The following is a 10,088-nucleotide window of genomic DNA, read 5'->3' as shown; positions in this document are numbered from 1 at the left end:
ATCATGCTAATGTATAAAGTCCCAGGTCAAGGACTAAATGGCACTTGAATCTCTCAAGTCACCTGCTTGGCCTTGTTTCAAGTGTACTTTACTTCCTTTCATTCCTGCTCTAAAACTTTTTAATAAACTTTCACTCCTGCTCTAAAACTTGCCTTGGTTTCTCACTCTGCCTTATGTCCCTCAGATGAATATTTTCTCCTGAAGAGGCAAGAATCAAGTTGCTGCAGACCCATATGGATTTGCTGCTGCTAACATACTTTGGTGTCGTGACTCAGATACGTCCCCAGTGGTAAGATACTGCTAAGCCTTGCCTTCTTTGGCTGGGGTTGTTTTACCCCCGTGTGTGGTTTTCGTCTCCCCTTTCACACTCCTGCTTACTAACCCACCCCTGGAACAATCCCTCTCGGTCACAGTGGCTCTGTTCCCCCAGGCTGATCTCTCAGCTCACCCTGACAGGTGGCTCATGGGAGTAGGAAGGACCTTGGCATCTGCAACAAGCAGACCTGAGGCACTGATAGCTCTCCTGGACAAGAAGCTCATGAGAGTGGTAGGGCTAAGGCCTGAGACCATGGAATGTCTGGGGTTTCCTCTGCTGTTTTAACTAAAATCTTTTCTTTCTCAAAAAACCTGCACATCCTGTTCTCCTGTTTTCTCTAAGTGTGTTTTGAAATAGCCTTGTGCACCCACTGCACTGTCTGCCTCAGGGGCAAGTCTGCCTCTTCTCTGGTTTCACCTTGCATGCTGTCTGACTTCCTTCTCTGCCTTAAAACACCCACTCCCTGTGATTTGTGCACCCGCGGCTCTTGCTGTATTTGTGCAGCAGCAAAGACATGGGCTCCCTGCAAATGTCTGTTGGCTCATTGCCAGGACAGACACTAATTGCAACCACACTCTGCCAGCTCCTTATAAATTACCGTACACTTTTCATCCCTGTTACACTCAAGGGCCAAGATTTTTTGGTGGCTTTTGAAACAGCTTGTCACCTGCATAGGGCCTCACTCTCACTCCTTTAAGGATCCCACTTACTTGCTGTTTTTGAGTTGGCATCCCTTTGGGAGGACAGAAAATTCCTCCTTTGACATTTGAAGCCCTTATCCTAAGCCCCAAGTCCTCTAGAAGTGCCTTCTTTATGTCAAGAGGGTAAATAAATGTTGCCCTCTGAAATCCAAGGGTTGCTGTTTTTGCGAGCATATGAAGGCTTTCCATGAGTGTCATTCTCACCTCTTCCCACTTCCTCATGTAGCAGGATTGTCCTGTCTGCTTAAGCATTGTTTCTGCGTGTTGCCCTGGGAGGATGAGGAACCCCAAATACAAATTTTCTTTCATTTCTCTAATCACTCCCATGCCCTTCTCAATATGCATCAAGACCTTCAAGGTCATATTCAAAGGGAGGAAAGTCTAGCCCCTTGTGGCAGTTGGCAAAAAAGCAGGCTTCTCAGCTACTTAAAGAACATGGGAAATGGGAATCTGAGAAAAGAGATAATCATTTTGTTTCTCCGAGTGAGAGTCACTGTAAGGTCATGGAGACAAGGATATAGGCCAGCCCAAGGCCACAGGTGCAAGAGAAAAAAGTACCCATAAGGGTCAGGTGCGGTGGCTCCCTGTAATCCCAGCACTTTGGGAGGCCGACGTGGGTGGATCACGAGGTCAGGCGTTCAAGACCAGCCTGGCCAACATGGCGAAACCCTGTCTCTAGGCCGGGTATGGTGGCCCATGCCTGTAATCCCAGCACTTTGGGAAGCTGAGGTGGGCAGATCACCTGAGGTCGGGAATTTGAGACCAGCCTGACCAACATGGAGAAACCCCATCTCTACTAAAAATACAAAATTAGGCAGGCATGGTGGCACATGCCTGTAATTCCAGCTACTCAGGAGGCTGAGGCAGGAGAATCACTTGAACCTGGGAGGCAGAGGTTGCAGTGAGCCAAGATCGCACCATTGTACTCCAGCCTGGGCAACAAGAGTGAAACTCTGTCTGGAAAAAAAAAAAAAAAAAGGAAACCCTGTGTCTACTAAACATTTAAAAATTAGTTGGGCACAGTGGCAGGTGCACGTAATCCCAGCTACTTAGGAGGCTGAGGCAGGAGAATTGCTTTAAACCGGGAGGCGGAGGTTGCAGTGAGCCGAGATCGTGCTGCAATGAGCCAAGATTACGCTGCAGTGAGCCGAGATCGCGCCACTGCACTCCAGCCTGGGTGACAGAGCAACACTCCATCTCAAAAAAAAAAAAAGAAAAATGTACCCATAGGACAGAGTTGAAGACTGATCCCAGGCTACAGGTATAGAACAGATTATCATTAGAACAGAGATGAAGGCAAGGTTGGGGTACTGGGCAAGACCAATTCTTCCAAAACCCCAAGGACGAATAAGCGGTCCCCTCTTCACTCCAATATCTCCTCTGTTCTCAAGTGGATAATCGGGACCAAGGTTAAGGGTACCTAGTAAGATTGGCTCATTCTGAAACCCTAAGGATGAATGGGGGATACCGTGTTCAGAAAAGGATAACAGAGGGGAAACCTTCTTTTTCCTTTTCCTCCTCTGTTCTCTCTTTGCAGATGAGGAATTGTGTCTCCATACCACAGGACACCCCCCTTGGATGCATCCCTAAGCACTGGGAAAAGTTTGATCTCCCAAACCTTGAAACAAAAAACTAGTTTTCCTTAGTAATACTGTTTGGCCTAAAAATGAACTGGGAAAAAAATCACAAAAGTCAGCCTTAGAATCCAGTGCGCCTATGCAGGAAATCCTCAAATTAGCCTCTTCAGTCTTTTATAACCAAGATCAGGACAAGGAGGACAGGGCTAAGAAAAAGGAGAAACTCAAGGACAAGAGGCTGCTCACATATTGGCTGCTTTACAAGCCCCCAGCCCCCTCCAGATTGCCCTAAGGCCACTCCTCCAGGTAACTGCCATTGGTGTGGGAAGCCAGGCTGCTGGAAGGCAAACTGGTCCAAGGTGATAAATGGGAAAAAGCCCCTCACAGCTTGACCCCTCTGCCGCAAGCTCATCCATTAGAAATGGCACTGCTGGGACAGAATCCCAGCCCCTGAATGCTGTGAGCTGAAGGAGCTCTCTACTCAACTGGCTTCCAAATCAGACATCATCATGAATAGGACAAAGCCAAGGACAACTCCTGAAGGTGTCAAGTAAAATTATACATTTTCCTTTTGGATTCAAGAGCTGCCTACTCTGTGCTAATCTCCTTCTCTGAGCAACTCTCCTCCAAATCATATTGGATAGTGGGGGCAAATTGCACCCCCTCCCTCCAAAAGAAAAGATTCACTCCCCTTTGGGGCAAAAATATACTTTCCAAGATGGGTGCCTCCTTAATATTTACCCAACCTCTAAATTCATCTTTCCCTCTAATAGCCCTATTTCTCCTGGGAAAGCTACCTAAATCTTTAACCAATGACTTTAACCTGCACAGTCCTACTTCAGGGGTTTAAAAATAGCCCACACTTATTCAGACAAGCCCTAGCAAGAAATCTAACTGAGTAATCTCTTGAGGGGGGGATAACTTCTACAGTATGTAGATAACCTCCTTATCTGCTCCCCTTCACAGGACTTGCACAGCAACATGTAGTGCAAGCAGCAACTTTCTAATAGAAGGAAAATGACTTTTGCCTAATTCAAAGGTTATAAAGGTAAAGAGGTATTTTTGGTAAGGAACATTATAAAGAAATGAGATTTTATATGAGAAAGGACCTTGTATGGTAAATTCTTGCCATACAGTAAAATGACTGGTTGTTTTAAAAGAGGGATATTTAGGACAAGTCAGAAAGTCCAAGCATGTCATAGCTGGTCCGTGTAATTTGTGAAAAGATTTGTGAAAGGGAATTTATAAAAATTGTACAATTTCAAAGGTCATTAGGTATACTACATGCTTTAAGGTCATAAACTGCTACTATAACTCTTAATAACTGTACAATTTGCCTGCTTTAAAGCCATTACATTCTAAGTAAAGCTTAGGAAAATATGGAGTTAGCCATGACCCCTAGCTAAAGAGTCAGGCTTTTTTTTTTTTTTTTTGAGATGGAGTCTCACTCTGTCACCCAGGCTGGAGTGCAGTGGTGCGATCTTGGCTCACTGCAACCTCTGCTTCCTGGGTTCAAGTGATTCTTCTGCTTCAGCCTCCTGAGTAGCTGGGACTACAGGTATGCGCCACCCCGCCCAGCTAATTTTTGTATTTTTAGTAGAGACGGGGTTTCACCATATTGGTCAGGCTGGTCTTGAACTCCTGACCTTGTGATCCACCCGCCTCAGCCTCCCAAAGTGCTGGGATTACAGGCATGAGCCACTGTGCCAGGCTCAGACTCTATTTCATTTCAACATCTCTACTTGTCTTAAAACTCAAGGAGTCTTCTATGTTTGTGGCCAATCAATTCACCAATGCCTTCCCACTAACTGGACTGAAACTTATACCATAGACTATGTATCCCTGAACATCTTCGTAGCCCTTGGCAATCTCTCTCTTCCAGTACCAATACACTGGCATTCCATCTTGCTCAGGGTGAAGAGGGCTATCCAATTAATTCCCTTTCTCACAGGACTTGGCATCATAGCCAGTACAGGAGCTGGAATTGCTGGAATCACAAAAGTCTCCTTAACCTACAGCCAACTCTCAAAGGAAATCAACAACATTGAAGCCATGGCCAAAACCTTAACAATCTTGCAAGAACAAATCAACTCTTTAGCAGCTGTAATCCTCCAAAACAATCAAGGACTAGAGATGTTAATGGCCAGTACAATTTGTTTAGCCTTAGATAAAAAATGATGCTTTTGTGTAAATCAACTGGGAAAAGTATAAGACAACATCAGACAACTCCTAAATTGAGCCTCCAATTTACAGGAACAAGGCTCCCAGAGTTGGCAAAATTGGAAAGGAACCTGGAAATAATTATCCTGGATTCTTCTCTTTTTGGTTCCACTCATTAGTCTTTGATTTTTGCTCCTTTTTTGTCCATGTCCTCTAAATCTAATAACTCCATTTATCTCCTCTTGCCTTCAGGTCATCAAGCTCCAGATGATCCTCAGTGAGGGATGCCATCCTCTCAATATTCAAGTCACCCTTCTACAGCGGACCCCTAGACTGCCCAGCAGAGGGACATGACAGAGATAAAATCCTGCCCGTTTCCCTTGGACCTGGCTGAATACCACTTTCACCAACCCATGGAACCACCCTGCCCTGACAGCTAGCAAGAGTCCAAGACCCACAGAACAACCACCACCACCCCTCTGTCAGCAGGAAGCAGTTAGAGAAGACTGACCTTCATCACATTTCCCAAAGAATTGGGTCTTGGACTCTTGAGTGGGAAAATGTTAGAGCAGGGCAGGAGAGCACTGCCTTCCCAACCCCCTTCTCTGACACCGAGGAATGTCAGGCAACCATTAGGTGCTGGTCAGGCAGTTGTTAAACTGTCTTGCTAAGATAATAGCTGGTTACAGCTGGCACCAGGGAACAGCAAAAACAACTGAAAACAGTGGAAGCTGGTGATCAGCAGCTTCCCAATAAGATCTTGGGAGTTGGGTGAGTGGGCTCAAGCATGCGCACTAAGAGGCAAAATGGTGGAGTTTAACTGGTAGATGACCTTCCTCTGGGAACACTGGACTGATTAGGGAAAAACCCTTCAAGTGAGTGTGCATGCAACTTCACTAAATGTATTGTGCATGCAGCCCCTCCCAAGTGCTGGCAGGCCACTGCTCATGAGGACAGCCTGCCCGAAGGGAAGAATGGAGGAGGAGAAATGGGGATCCAGGAAAAATGCCAGTGTAAAAAGACCCCAAGTCAAGGACTAAATGGGACCTGAATCTCTCAAGTTGCCTGCTTGGCCCTCTTCCAAGAGTACTTTGTTTTTTTCCTGCTCTAAGACTTTTTTTTTTTTTTTTTTTTTTTGAGATGGAGTTTCACTCTTGTTGCCCAGGCTGGAGTACAATGGCACAATCTCAGCTCACGGCAACCTCCACCTTCCAGGTTCAAATGATTCTCCTGCCTCAGCCCCCCGAGTAGCTGGGATTACAGGTGCCCACCACTACACCAGGCACATTTTTGTATTTTTAGTAGAGACAGGGTTTCACCATGTTGGCCAGGCTGGTCTCGAACTCCTGAACTCAGCTGATCCACCTGTCTTGGCCTCCCAAAGTGCTGGGATTACAGATGTGAGCCACTGCACCCGGTCTCTAAAACTTTTTAATAAACTCACTCCTGTTCTAAAACTTGCCTTGGTCTCTTACTCTGCCTTATGACCCTCAGATGAATATTTTCCCCAGAGGAGGCAAGAATTGAGTTGCTGCAGACCCCTATGGATGCACCACTGCTAACATTTTCTCCTCTGTCCTAGGAACTCCCTTCCTCTTCCTTTCACATGTCAACACATCAGGACCTCAAATTTTGGCTGGTAATTTCTATGGGAGCAGCGGGAGGGGGCATGCACTACATGGGAGCTACTATGGTTACCCTGAGCTTATGTCCTCAGCTCCTACCAGCAACTTCCCCTTCTGGAGCTCCATGGCAGGTCCTTGATGGAGCTATTCCTGGGAGCCACTTGCAAACTCTGAACTGATTGGCGTTTCTACCCCCTGCCTTTCTTTCCTTTTCTTTTTAAGTTCTGAAAAAAGAACAATTCATGGTACTTCTCAATAATTTATATTGCCAACTCCCCAGTTCTCATCTGTATACTGAGGCTACAGGTCAACCATGTGACTTGTTCCAAAGGGAAACCCATGTCTGTGTGATTCAAGACAGAATCCACTTCCATAGCTACAGAAATGGAGGCCAAGTTGATCTGGGGCTTATTTATCTAAAAGCTTTAAAGAGAAGCAGATGACCACATGGCATATGAGAGGGAGAGATTTTTCTGCAAAAACCAGCATCCCAGACTGCAAGTGATTTCTCCAAGATGTTCTTGAATTAATAATGGCAATAGGTCTCCTGAGAGGAAAGTGGTTGCTTTCTTAAAAGGGTCTCCGATATGCTTCTTGGGCTCTCACATAAGGAGCCAGTGCCCATGATGCAGGGGATGTGCCTGTAGATTTCCAGAACTGTAGCCTCTGCTCTGTCTGAGATGAAGTGAAAACAAGTAAGACTTGGACGCTAAGCTCTTGATCCTGTGCCCAGCACGTAGTAGGCACTCAATGAATATTTGCTGAATGGATGGATGAACTGGCTCTTAGCTATCACGTATGTGGTCTGACGTTCAGAGATTTTGGTAGAGGATCCATTCCCCCACTTCCCATATTTTCCATGGCTTTTCCTGGGATGTCTGGAATTGCCCCATGAAGGCTTGTGGCTGAACACTTTGCTCCTTCTGAAATGTCATTAACACTCAGGATGAAAGAAGGCTCCGGAGAACCAGTAGGAGACAAGAGTGGCTTTTCCATGCTTGCTGTGTTTCTTGCTGTTTGCACTTGGAACTGTGGTGTCCTTCAGGGCACGGACTGGACATCTCATCTGTGTGTCCTCTGGGCCTTGCACTGTGCTCAGTGCATGCAGGCACTCAGGAATGTGCTCTGAACAAGTGACAGAGAGGACACTTTTGTCTTTTTAGTGTTGAGCGCTGGTCTTGGCACACAGTAGGTGCTCAATAAAGGCTTATTCCATGGAAGGCCAAGTATGATTTCTCAGGAACACTGGGAAGTGAGAAACATTCTGATCTCTGGAAAAGGCCACATCCAGGCTGGATAAACAGGCTTTCAAATATCTTTCAATGAATGAGACCCATGGCTGACACACTTGCTTCCAAAATGTTCGTTTCCCCTCCTTTGACTCAGCCCCTGGCCATTGCCAGTGCAGATTAAGATGTTTCCCAGTGAGTTTCTGGAGGAGTTCCTACTGAGGAATCCCAGGGCCTGCACCCAGCTTCTTGGGAGAGAACAAAAGCACTGTGAAATGCTGGGCCCAGGCAGCCGGAGGCAGTGGGACATGTGGCCTCTTCCCCCATCTTTTGAGTCCAACCAGGAAGGACAGTGCCCTCTGTCCAACATTTATTCAGTGCCAAGCATTTACCAACTGAATCTGCACACGATCCTGGAGAGCAGGTGTCATCCCCACTTTACAGATGGTAGAGCTAATTCTCAGGGGTGTTAACCAACTGGCCCAAGTTCCTGTGGGGGAAGTAGCAGAGGTGGCATCCACACAGGCTGCAGAACTGTACCTGCACTCTAGAGCTGCTTCCCACAAGATGGCTGCAGGGTGTCAACACACAATGATGCCAGTACTCACTTGTGTGCCCATCAGTCCCGGTGCACTATGTGCACACAGATGGGGACCTATCGTACCTCCGTTTTAGGGAGGAAGGAAGATGCTTGAGCCACCCAGCTCAGAAGGGGACTTGAGTCTGTAAGCAGGCCCTGAAGCCCAAGGCCTGGCTCTACTGGCCTCTTCCACACCTGTCCCACAGTGGCCATGATATTCCTGGCATAGACCACCCAATGGTCTTCCTGCCCCACCCCAAGACTTGTCTCTCTTCAGTTTTTCCCACCCCAGCACCCCCACACCTCATCTGTCTGCATTTCTTTCTAAATCTCAGATCTGTCACACCAGTGCCCATACAAGGCCCTCCGGTGGCCCCTTCTGGGACACGTGGTGTTTTCCAAGAATAGACACAATCAAAAAAGCCATTTATCTTGGAAACACTTCACACAAATACTTTCTTAATTAAATTCCATCTCTATCTCAGCACCTACTAATTTAAGCCCCTACTAATAAAATTCCGTCTCTATTTCAGTAGGTGTTTTAAGCACCTACTATGTGCCAAAACCTGTGGGAAGTGTTGGTAGGTGCTGTGGGCGCACCCAGGAGGTCTGCTAACCTCATAGGTGTGATGTTTCAAGCTGAGAAAGAGGGATCCGCATTCACCCTTGAATCCTCGATTTACCCTGTGCGTCGGTGCAAGGCCAGGGGATTACATGTGTCAGTACGTTTAATCAGCCCATTTACCCTTGAGAGATGGAGGCTCAAAAGGGCTGAGCGGCTTACCTCAATGATAGGTGGTGGGAACTGAATCAGCCCAGGTCTCTGTTTTTCTCACAGTGAACACCATGACAGGACATGAATGAAGGCGAGTGCACAGGTGGCGCTGAATTCGGGCTGAGACTGGTTCTCAATGGGGGCATAGTGGCAGCCGACGCTGAACAACCTCCAGGATTCCTCTCTCCTCATTCACAGTGTGCCTACAAGATCCCAGGAAACCAGAAACATGAGTAGGAGACTGAGTCTCAGTTCACAAGCTGTGTCACAAGCTGTGTCACCTGGGACAAGTACTTAAGTTTCTTAGCCTCATTGTCCCACCTAGGAACATGGACAGCGTAGCTGTGAAGAGGAAGGAGTGGACTGGGTGAAGCCCATGCCCGTGCTCTGTTCCCATGCACAGGGGGTTCCCTGTAAGCACCGTGGGGAGGGGAGGGAGGGGAGGTCTGGGCTGGACTCTGCCTGTGGGCAGCACTGAGGTCCCTGCCCCCCAGCCCTTTCCTCCAGGGAACACTGTGGGTACCACAGTGGACACGCATTAGTTCTTCCTGGGGGTCGGAGACTGCCCTAAGAACTTGATGGGTGATAGCTTATTTAATGCTGACAGCAACCCTAGGAGAAAGTGCCATTGCTGTCTCTCTTTGACAGGTGGGGAAACTGAGGGCTGGAGAGGTTGAGAGATGTCCCCACCCAGGTGACATGGCTGATGGTGAGAGAAGAGGTCTGAGCGTCAGTGCCTCTGCCCTTGACTGCATGCGAGGAGCTGGGGGCTCCAGCAGTGGAGGCAGGTGGGGACAGGGGCACCTGCACTGCCAGGTGGAGCTCTGTTCCCTCTCCATTCCCATCATGCATGAAATATTCACAGCTGACACCCACCGACAGCCGAGGTGTGTCAGAACTATTTCTCTTCCAGTTTCCCTTAGACCTAAGAAACACCCTTTGGATCCTAGCAGTCATTGCTAAGCCTGTGTCTTCCAAGTAGAGAAGTAAAAAGGAGAAACAGCAGAGAAAAATGGGGGCTGAGATGGGTTCTAAACAGAAATCTACTGTCCTGGGAACATTCTGGAGTCTGTCTTCATGGGAAGGGGAGTGGTGAAGTGAACAACAGGTACACCTGAGGGACTG

Source organism: Gorilla gorilla, chromosome 15, assembly GCF_029281585.2.
Source record: "Gorilla gorilla gorilla isolate KB3781 chromosome 15, NHGRI_mGorGor1-v2.1_pri, whole genome shotgun sequence".
NCBI lineage: Eukaryota > Metazoa > Chordata > Mammalia > Primates > Hominidae > Gorilla > Gorilla gorilla.
This window is presented reverse-complemented; position numbering follows the sequence as displayed.